General features: G+C 42.0%; 1 non-coding gene across 1 annotated transcript; it reads left to right on the top strand.

Moving 5' to 3' along the window:
- On the top strand, nucleotides 1-185 carry LOC147033554 (U2 spliceosomal RNA). The gene has a single exon (XR_015055627.1). It is a non-coding gene; the product is annotated as a U2 spliceosomal RNA (small nuclear RNA).
- The last annotated feature ends 11,816 nt before the right edge of the window (nucleotides 186-12,001 follow it).

Genomic DNA, 12,001 nt, shown 5'->3' with positions numbered 1-12,001 from the left:
TTGGTCTTTGGAAAATTTTTTAATATGTAAATCTGTTCTTGTCAGTTTAGTAGCTGATATGTCCTGTAATGCAGGACTAGTCTATTAAATGGATTTTTGGTGTTGGGAGTTGGATTAGGAGCTTGCTCCATCTGCTCCATGCATTGACCTGGTATTGCAGTGCTTCCAGGAATGGTGCACTCCTCCTTTGGGGGAATTTATCAACAAAGAAAAGATTCCCATATGAAGCTTAAAAGTTTTCATTTCACTTAATGTGTTTTTAATTACAGTTTCAATACTTTATTAAACCATATCAACAGCTTCATTGATTGAAGATGGTTCAGGATCTTCAAAGTGAAACAATCTTATTTTTATATGTCCTTCAAATGCCCCATCAGTGTTTTCAATGGTGAATTTAGTGGTCCCTTCCCTTTCTTCATTGTTCTTGTGTTTGTGTGATTGAAGGTGTCCACTATAAGTTTTTTTGTAAGAATATCAATATTACATCTATCGCAATGTTTTGTTTCTTGTTCAAATGGAGATATTTGTCTGAAAAGATTGAATGTGAATGTGAATTGTTGGTTTGAAGGTGTTTTTTTTTTATAACATTTATATTCATGATTACAAACTTCACCGTACGTTGTATTCATCAGATTTATACAGCAAAACTTTGCTTAAAGTAAAATTTTCTTGATGAAAATTCGAATTAATTTATAGGTGAATCTGTGCTTGAAAGCATTTTATCCACCAACTTTTTTTTTACTTAATAAATACAATGTATCAAGATACAAAAGACAAGTTTCAATCAAACTCTACATTTGTAAAAGATACTGAGAAATATGTCGAGGATGTAAAATTGAATAAAGATAAATATAACAACTATTGGATAAAAACAATTATGGTGAATAATGAGTTCTTCAATTTCCTTCAGTGGAAGGGCTTTCAGTACACCTGGAAGAACATCAATTAAAGTAGTTCTAACAAAAGTTTCTCCTCTCCTTCTGGCAATATATTCCAAACTAGAACAGCAATGAAACAAGAAAAAGTATCAAAACAGACAAACCTTATGGATGAAGTTTTGGAAAGAAAAGATAAGACCATCTGCAATATGCAAGGAGAAATTTGTATTTTTTTCAACAACCCTAAAGATGTAAATCTTGGGGAAACAAAGGATGTTAATATATCAGGTGAAATGACATTTTGTTCAGTCATAGTTAAGGATTGTCAGGTCATTATTGTCAGGTCAGTATTATTGTCATGTATGTGTTATGATCAGGGATGAGAGAGTAGCTGAGGAGTTTGCGAACAGGCTGAGTGGACACTTGGGGGGTCTGGGTGCTTTGGGGGGTCCTGAAGAGTTGTGGAGCACCTTCAAGACCACCATCCTTGATGTTGCCGGTGGATGCCTTGGAGTTCACCGCAGGGCAAAGAAGAATTTTGTCTCTCAAGGGACACTGGATACCATTGACCAGAGTCGCAGGGCCAGGCTGAATGGCAGAGCTGAGCTGTTCAGGGAGCTGAGGCGTAAAACTGTACGTGCACTGAGGGTGGACAAGGAGGCCTATGTGCGAGGAATCTGTGAGGGGGTAGAGCATCACCTGTGGACAGGTGATTCTCGTCCCGCTTACAGGGGAATTCGCGCATTACGTTCATCCAAGCCCATCCCTCGGAGCACTGCAGTTCGAGCAGAGAGTGGTAGGCTCTTGACAGAGGAGTCTGAAGTGAAGGCCCGCTGGGCCGGTTACTTTGAGCGGTTGTACCAGGCTGATCCCCCAGCTGTTGAGTTGGACGTCAAGGGTGTTACAATCCCTGTTGCTGACCCTCGAATCAACTGTGGTCCACCATCGCTTGTGGAAACACGGGCTGCGGTGAACCAGTTGAAACGGGGCAAAGCTCCAGGGATCTGTGGCATCCATGCTGAACTTCTCAAGGCTGGTGGAAATGCTGCACTCGCGTCGTTGCATGCAGTTTTGTGCTCTGCCTGGAACACAGGCATCATCCCAACTGACTGGAAGAGGGGCCTTGTTGTCCCTCTCTGGAAAGGGAAGGGTGATCGCCAAGACTGCAACAACTACCGAGGGGTGACGCTGCTCTCAGTGCCGGGCAAGGTCTTTGCTCGGATAATTCTTGATAGGGTTCGCCACCATCTGCTTGAGCACCAGCGTCCAGAGCAGTCAGGCTTTACACCAAAGAGGTCAACGATTGACCGTATCCTTGCTCTTCGTGTCCTCACTGAACGCAGACGAGAGTTTCGGCAGGGGCTGCTTGCAGCCTATGTTGATCTCTGTAAAGCGTTCGATTCAGTGAATCGGGATGTCCTCTGGAGGATTCTTGGTCTTCGTGGGGTGCCACCGAAACTGATCGATCTGATGTCTGAACTCTACTCTGGTACTGAGAGTGCTGTGAAGTGTGGTGGTACCGCCTCTGACTTATTTCCAGTTGTTACTGGAGTTCGTCAGGGATGTGTACTTGCCCCCACACTTTTCAGCACTTGTATGGACTGGATTTTTGGGAGGATGTCGGAGAGATCAAGTTGCGGTGCATCGTTTGGCAATGTCAAGATCTCGGACCTTGATTTTGCAGATGATGCAGTCATCTTTGCGGAGACTTTAGACATCCTCTTGGGGGCCCTCGAGGTGCTGAATGAGGAGTCGGAGCCGTTGGGATTACGGATTTCTTGGGTCAAAACAAAGATCCAGGCTTTCGGTGACATCTTGGATGCTGCTGTCCTGTCTGTGTCTGTTTGTGGTGAGGATGTTGAGGTCGTGGATAGATTCACTTACCTTGGCAGTGATATTCATGTCTCCGCAGGTTGTGAGCCGGAGGTCAATAGACGTCTGGGTCGGGCCTGGGGAGTCATGGATTCACTGGATCATGGGGTGTGGCGCTGCCGGTACCTGTGCGGGAGGACGAAAGTCCGAGTCTTCAGGTCCTTGGTACTTCCAGTCTTGCTCTATGGGTGCGAGACTTGGACTTTGACCAAGGATCTGAGACGGAGACTTAATTCCTTTGGTACCAGGTCTCTTCGGAGAATCCTTGGCTATCGCTGGTCGGATTTTGTGTCCAACGAGCGGTTGCTGAGAGAGACTCGGATGAGATTTGTTACCTGCATAGTCCGTGAGCGTCAGCTGCGGCTGTATGGACATGTGGCTCGTTTTCCTGACGCTGATCCTGCTCACCAGATTCTCTCAGCGAGGGAGTCTCATGAGTGGAGGAGGCCAGTGGGCCGACCACGTGCCTCATGGTTGCAGCAGGTTGACCATCATCTCAAGGAGATGGGGATGGGCCTGGCATCTGCCTGGGGGATGGCCAGACGGAGGCCCCTGGAGTACCGGCGGAAAGTGGACGCAGCGACGCGCTGTTCTGGCACATGCTCCCATACCTGACCTGATAGTTAAGGACCATTTCAAAATTACCTTTAATATAAAAAAATGGAGTAGTTGAATCTGTTAATGAAAAAAGTATAAAGATATACTGTAGATGGTGATGTTATTTTCTATTAATTAAATACGATTCATTATTCAACTGAAGATTTAAAAGATTATGTGAGTGATGATAGTATCTCTGTTGGAACAGAAGACAGTTATGATACTGAGAGTTTGTGTTAAAAAATTAAAATAATCGGTACATTTAAACTTCAAAACGAACTAAATGATTACAACATTGAAGATATAATACAACTATTTTGTGATACACAGAAATGTAAAAAGAAATCAAAACCGATAACTTGTATTCTTCGTGATAATACGGATGATGTTAGAGATACCTTCATGCCAAGAGGTGATACCTTCACCCCAAGATTTGGATAAATCAAAAAAGAACCTCGTTATCTTTGATGGTTGTGTTCATGAGAGAAACCAAACGGAAATGGATAGCTACTACACAAGAGGGAGACATTCTTCTTGTAATTGTATTTATTGTAGTCAATCATACTTTCAACTCCCTCGTCGCTCAATAAGAAACAATGCTAATACTTTTATTTTCTTCAAGTTAAATTCAATAGATATAAACAACTTTTGGAGAGACAATTGTTCTACATTATGTAGTAAAAAGGAATTTGGGGATTATATGAAGCAAAGAACTGAAAAATATGAACATATTGTTGTGAAACAAGATGAGATATTAAGGGATATTTTTTTTATTTTCTAAACAATTATCTATCTATAATTCCAGCAATCTCTGTGTGTCTCTCTATGTGTCTGTCTGCGACCACCGTTTCTCGACAACCACCGGTCCGATCTGATTGAAACTTGCCAGGAATAAGCATTTGATAGACAGCAAGATAATTTTTTTAAACCACTTTGAAAAACTTCCCAACAAAAAATTATAGATGCTTCCACAGATCCCAGAATATAATAAATGGTCAATAAATAAATGGCCATAACTTGGGAAGCACTTGTCCGATTAATATCAAATCTTGAAAAGGCACATCCACAGGTCCCCAGCAATATATCTGGCAAGTTTCAATTAGATTGAACCAGCGGTTGTCGAGAAACAGCGGTCACACACACACACACACACACACACACACACACACACACACACACACACACACACACACACACACACACACACACACACACACACACACACACACACACACACCTGGAATTATAGATAGATTCCCAAGGTTTGAATTTTCCCAAGGGAAACAGCTGTTTCCCAAGGGTTTGAAAGCTGTTTTTTTCCCAAGGTTTGAATTAATTGTTGTGCTTGGTAGACATTTGTGAATACATTTACAGAGAGAGGGGTGAGAGAGGAGGGAGAGAGAGGAGGGGGAGAGAGGGGGGGGGAGAAAGGGGGCGTGAGAGGGGGGAGAGAGGGGGGCAAGAGAGGGGGGAGAGAGAGAGAGGGGGGCGAGAGAGAGGGGGCGTCACAATTCTTCTTCTTCTTCGTTTGATATGACGTTACAATTGACGCTGGGGACCTGAGTATGTTTCCCAGGTGTTTCCCAAGTTATGGCCATTTATGATACGGTTGGTCCGATCCAATTGAAACAATGCCCCAATCCAGTCATCGTTTACGAGAGCGAAGGAACAAAGCTGCACATACTGGCACACACATACGGGCACGCACCTACGGGCCCGCACTAATATACATAAATGGCAACTATTATTATTAATCTTGTGGATAAATCTGCTTCTGGAAAAACTTTCATAAATCGAGGTTCTTGAAGAGTAAAAATTAAAATATTGTCAGCGTTTTAAAAAAAATACCATGTGATTCGTATTGTATCGACTACAACCAGGGCAATGTGACCAGGAGAAGTGGAAGGTGAAGATTATGACTACATTTCAGGAGAGGAACATATACGATTGTGGAACGAAAGTCAAATATTTGAGGAGGTCTCTCTTGGTACAACAAAACATTGACATTGTAAGAGTGAGTTAAATAAACTAAATTCTGGTGGTTTTGGGGTATTAGAAACGAATCAAGAATGAATGAGACAAATTATGAAGCATCTGAATGGTAATGGAGTTAAGATTTTATCATTCAGTTTTGATGTTGATGAAGAAACTCAACGCAAACGTATGAAAAGCAGAGATACAAGTATTTATGAACAAGAAATTACAACTCGTATTAATGTTAATAAAGGATTTGATGAAATATTTAAAGAAAAGGATTTATTTGAACACATCTCCTTTAATGATGAAGAAAAGGAAAATTTCCCTGTTGACCTTTACAATTCAGTAAATGATATTTTCCAATAAATAAATGGATACGAAAGAAAGAGCAAGAAGATTTAAGTAACATCAAGAGTTGGTTTCAAAAGTTGAAAAACAACAAGAAACACAGACAAAAACTAATGGGTGAAGAAGCATTTGATAGACAGCAAGATAAATTTTTTAAACCACTTTGAAAAACTTCCCAACAAAAAAATTATAGATGCTTTCACAGATCCCAGAATAGAATATACTCCTAAAAAATGTCAAATGTTAAAAGATTTCCGTCAAATGACGGAGGAAGAATTAGAGAATATAGGAGAATTAGAATATGACAAGTCTGAAGACGACGGTGGTTCATGGGTGGCATTTGACGATGTAGATTGTTTCAGAAGTCAAGGATGAGACAATGTGATAATGTTTGACCAAGCTATAAAAAATGATCAACATGATGTGGTACGAGTGACAGGTTATTAGCTGCAAAATGTTGAAAACCCGGTTTCGTTCAACAAGTTTAAAAATTTGACCTTTGCATAACCGTTAAAGGTTAAAAAACAATGTTGTGGACATTAAAATAAGGAAACAGGATATGTGCTATAGCTTATTGGAGTTAGTTCGTCGAAGAAGGTCGAAAACCCGGTTCGATTCCCACAACTTTGAAAATTTGACCTTTGTGAACTTTAAAGGTCAAAGGTCAAGGATTATGACCTTTGGTGCAAAACTTCCTCTGGAACATTCCAGGAACAATATAACGTCATATAGGCTATATGGCATTTCGCACTCCTTGGATTATCCATACTTTGATGAAATCAGCGTAAAAACAAACTTGAAGGGGGCGCCACGGGTAAGGTGTTCAAGATAGAGCAAAATGGTTTCAAGACTTTAGGTGGGGAATGACCTCAAGATTATGCATAAAAATATTGTCATCCTAACTCTCAAAGTTTGGGCGGTCGTATGATTTTTATGTCAAAGTTCGCAATTTTCCAAGTTCGTGACCTTGACCTTGAAAAATGAAAAATCGAGCTCCGTGGGGCTATGCAATTGCCATTGGGCTAACCAAATACCGAAACCCGTCAGATTCGCCAAAACCCTAGGAGAAGACGCAAATTGAAATTGGCTACCCCCAAAAACACGTTTTTTGGGCGTGGCTCTGCCCATAATGGGCGCACCATGCCCATTCGCAGGAAAACACAATGGGATCATGATATAAAACTCCCACCAAAATTTTATCAGGATCGGATCAAAACCCACGGAGCTATGCTCGGGACAGACAGACAGACAGAAGAGACAGACAGACACACAACAATAACAAATAGCGTGGTCACTTATTTTTTTCGTGAAAATATTTTTTCGTGAACCAATGATGAAGGATTATTTCAACAACTGGAAGAGATAAATCAACCCCCTGATTATATTGTGAAGGCTCTTCAAAACAATGAATATTCAGCGGATTCAAAAACCATCGCAGGTCTCATTCCAACAGAACAACCAGCAATATTCCATCTTGCTCAAGAAAAGGGATTGATATTTAATGATGAATTAAAGTTCTTGAGTTCTGTTCAACCACCTGCTAAATTAACTCTGAGATTAATGTTTCTTCTTACAAAAGATGGAAGACAAGGTTCAACTGTGAGGGGTGAATCAAAGTATTTTGACAAACCATTGGATATGAAAAATAAGGATGATAGAGTGTATATTGATTTGCTGGACTCTCTTAATTATAGGGTCAATATATCTGGTAAATGTAGGAAGAATGAGAAGGAGAAACACATTATTCAGGCTTTCAGTAGGCTTGGTTCAGGTGTTAGTTTTTTTTTCTCCAAATGACCCATTACAATTAGTTAATGGACCGTTATTGCTGTTAGGTAGGAAATAACAATTGTTTTAATGAAGCATCAGCCATTTTAGACCAGTTGATGAACATGAAAATAATTAATAAATGTCAATGCAAAGATATTTTATTCCATATTAAATAAGATGAAAAGCACAATCCTGAGTTTTAATTTCACAACAAGCGACCACACATCTTCATTTCCATACCCAACACAATTAGATGCAACAAAAGAATATGAAGCATCTTTATTGTCGATGGAAACTTATAATACCTTGTTTAATATCACAGAGAAAAACTATAAGTTTACTTATAATCCGGAAAGTGGATACAAAACGATAACAGTTTCACCCGGAGCATATGAGATTACTCAAATATCTTCTGAAATTGCTCGCCTTATGAAAGAACAGGGTGATGAACCAAAAAATATTGTTATAGATGTTCACAAACATACTTCAAAATCAATGATTAAACTTAAAAATAACTGCAAGGTTGATTTCACAATTGATAATTCATTTAGAGAGTCATTGGGTTTCTCCTCAAAAAATATTGAAAATAATGGGACATTTTACAGTGATAATGTCATTAAAATATCCGCAGGCATAAATTCGGTATTAATTCACTGCGATTTGATTGATGCTGCTTACAATGATGGAATAACAACAAATACAATATTTTCATTCAGTGCATACTCAACCCCAGTTGGTTTTAAATGCAATATGGAACCCAAAAATCTGGTTTATCTTCCTGTGTCTGGGAAAAACATATAGAGTAAATTTTATGATAACCGACCAAGATAATCACATGATTTCTTTGAATGGAGAAATTTTATCCATCAGAATTCACATACTTGAAGTTTTTCAATAAATAAATAAGATGGTTATTGTGAGGAAACATGAGTTGGGAATATATAAAATAATTACAGGGGATGGGATGTTCCTTTCCCCATACGATAAGGGCGAAGGTATGTATCTTGGTAGAGGATACTATAAACTTAAGAGACAAAATTGTGTCAGACATCAATTTAGAAAAAAAGGAGATGGGATAATTGATACTTGAATGGGTACAGGTTCAACTATTTTTAAACATAAAGACCTTCAACTGTTTCTGTTGTGGGAAATGTAGCAGGTGCTATAAAGAGTATAAAAGATGCCCAAAAGGAATCCCATAAATTGTAAACAATAAAATAAATTAAGAAAGGCAAAAGTCAGTTGTCTCCCCAAGAAAGACGGAAAATAATTCAAATACTTGGGTCAGGGTTTCAAAAGTTTTAACATCTTTTTTCCTAAATAAATACAAGTATGGAAGCAATTGATAGTATCTATGATTTGGATGATACCATTGTCATCATAAACTCTACGAAAAAAGAAGACTACTTCAAGGTAAATGCTATTACTGGAACAGACTGCAATACAAATGGAACAAAAAGTTTTGAAATAAATAATCAACAAACTTATTTGAATCTCGCCGAAAGTTTCTTGTTGTGTAAATTTACATTCACTTGGGCTGCGAATAACACAAAGGCTACACTTGTAAGCGATTTCTTCTGGAAAATTTTTGATAGTGTTCGTTTGTATATTGGAACACAAGAAGTTGAAGCGGATGATTATGTCTCTGCTACATCTGAAATGATGAAATTTAGCCTATATTCATTTAGTGATAGAATGGGGAAGGGGGCTGTCGAAGGTTTTATTCCTGATATGTCAACGGGAACAAACACAGACCCTGGATATAGTCAAAGAAAAGGAATGTATAATGATGATACAAAAGCAGGTAATAGTTTATTGTGGCAGTTCCTCTTCAAGGTATATTTGGATTTTGTGATCATGATAAAGTTCTGTATGGTCTTAAAATTAGATTTCAACTGCAAAGGAATGATAATGAAAATAGATTGCTTTTTGGTGCTGCTAATGCTCTTGGGGATCAGAATAAATTTGTTATTGATGAAATTCGTTGGTACATTAGTGAATATACTCCTAATCTTAAAACAGAAGAGATGTTGAATAGAAGATTTAAGTCAAAGAAACCACTCAATGTATTGTTGCGGGCTGGGGGTCGAGTGAGAAGACCACTAGGGGAGTGGGGGACGCTATCTCGGCTCCCACCAGACTCCCTGGAATTGTAGGCCATCACATACGGATAATTCTGTGACGCGGTGGGTCGCTTTACCGACCGTGGACGCCAATAACTCAACCACGTGACTTAGGGTCCTCCGTCTAGTGAATCCAGTTACCTAAAAATAACCACGTGATTTAATTACCAGGGAACACGCCCTCGGTACACCTTGTCCGAACTGGATCACTCTTACGGTCCGGATCACTTTACCGGATCGGATGTAGCCGAGCGACACTGACAAGGACGTACCGGCTAAAAGGAATAGGTTGTTGGGAATAAAGTCCTGGCTGAGCTCGGATTCGGGCCATGCTGGATCAATGGAGGAAAAAACAAAAAGGAGCTGGGTACATTTCCAATAATTTATGAACGATGGGGAAAGGAAAGGTATGTGGTACGATCAAGATTTATTGGGGTGCGTTGTGCAGAGATAAGGGAGAGAGATGTGGTGCAGCAATAATCAAGCAACTTATTAAAGTGGACACAGACCAGACCTAACCCGAAAATAATAACGATCTTCTGCAGGTTTACTTATATAGACAGCGCCAGGACACACACACACACACACACACACACACACACACACACACACACACACACACACACACACACACACACACACACACACACACACACACACACACACACCAAACCCGATGAAGAGGGATTGAAGCAAGACAGGAGAGGAGTTGAGGCTATGGTCTCTCGGTACCTTTGTATAACTGATACGCGGTACCTGAATGCGCCACCAATACGTTTGGGGGGAAAGCTCCGTGACGCAGTACCCCAATTGACAACTGGCATGTTGCCCCTAGCCTCGGGCAGCTCGCATCGAGACCGTGTAGGAGGGGCTTGAGTTGGGAGGGTGGAGTCAGCGTCGTGTGGGCGGAGAAGAGGAGGAGGAACCCAGCGATGACGACAGAAGGCGGAGTCGAGGTCCAGCTTGCGTGGCAGGAGAGACACAGAGAGACAGAGACACAGAGAGAGACAGAGAGACAGAGACACAGAGAGAGACAGAGAGACAGAGAGACAGAGAGACAGAGAGACAGAGAGACAGAGAGACAGAGAGACAGAGAGACAGAGAGACAGAGAGAGACAGAGAGACAGAGAGACAGAGAGACAGAGACAGAGAGAGACAGAGAGAGAGAGACAGAGAGACAGAGACAGAGACAGAGAGAGAGACAGAGAGAGAGAGACAGAGAGACAGAGAGAGAGACAGAGAGACAGGCAGAGAGAGAGAGAGAGAGAGAGAGAGAGAGAGAGAGACAGAGAGACAGACAGAGAGAGAGAGACAGACAGAGAGAGAGAGAGAGACAGAGAGAGAGAGAGAGACAGACAGAGAGAGAGAGACAGAGAGAGAGAGAGGCAGGCAGAGAGACAGAGACAGAGAGAGAGAGAGAGAGAGACAGAGAGACAGAGAGACAGAGAGACAGAGAGACAGAGAGACAGAGAGACAGAGAGACAGAGAGAGACAGAGAGAGACAGAGAGAGACAGAGAGAGACAGAGAGAGACAGAGAGAGACAGAGAGACAGAGACAGAGACAGAGACAGAGACAGAGACAGAGACAGAGACAGAGACAGAGACAGAGACAGAGACAGAGACAGAGACAGAGACAGAGACAGAGACAGAGACAGAGAGAGAGAGAGAGAGAGAGAGAGAGAGAGAGAGAGAGAGAGAGAGAGAGAGAGAGACAGAGACAGAGACAGAGACAGAGACAGAGACAGAGACAGAGACAGAGAGAGAGACAGAGACAGAGAGAGAGGAGTCCGCTCGGACCATTATAGGCCCCGTGATGCAGGGTGGGGGGGGGCACCCCGAAACTTGGTGACGTCCTCCGAATCGGGTGCTCTGATTGGCCCTGACCCCCTGCGCGGCCCGGCCACGATGGCCGGAAACCGCAACACTCCATTTCCAGCAAGATAACCCTACGCCACAAAGATGTCCCGTTCCAACTTCACGACATGATACGAATCGCCCACACAGAACTTCGTGCCATGAATCGCCTTGCAAGAACCCCCGGGCCGTGCCATGATGACCGGCTGAGGGCAGCATCGGTCTCGCATGCCCACTCGGGGTCCCGACCAGCGCTGGAAAACGCGCCCGTTCCGTGTGTGCCATGTGGCCGAGCTGTACAACATGCCTCCATCCGATCGCAGCTTCGCTGGCCGTAGAGGCAAGAAGGTAAGATGTTCTGGCGAACAGGCAGTACGATGTGTCCATTCATGCCCGGCTCACGACGATAACAAAGTGTCGTGAGCGGCGCATGGGTCTGCCTTCGAGCACATTCAGTGCGCGGGGCAAAACCCGATCGATATAATTAGTCCAGAAATGGGTTGAAAGGAACGCGTCGCTTGCGCCTTGCACACTCGCATCCCGCGCAATGTGGCATGGGGTTGCCTTTGTATTATTGGCCTC

This window comes from Eptatretus burgeri, chromosome 2, assembly GCF_056783735.1.
Source record: "Eptatretus burgeri isolate ZD-2024b chromosome 2, Ebu_testis_v1, whole genome shotgun sequence".
Classification (NCBI taxonomy): Eukaryota; Metazoa; Chordata; class Myxini; order Myxiniformes; family Myxinidae; genus Eptatretus; species Eptatretus burgeri.
The sequence above is the reverse complement of the archived record's forward strand: the minus strand, read 5'-3'. Positions and strand labels throughout refer to the sequence as shown.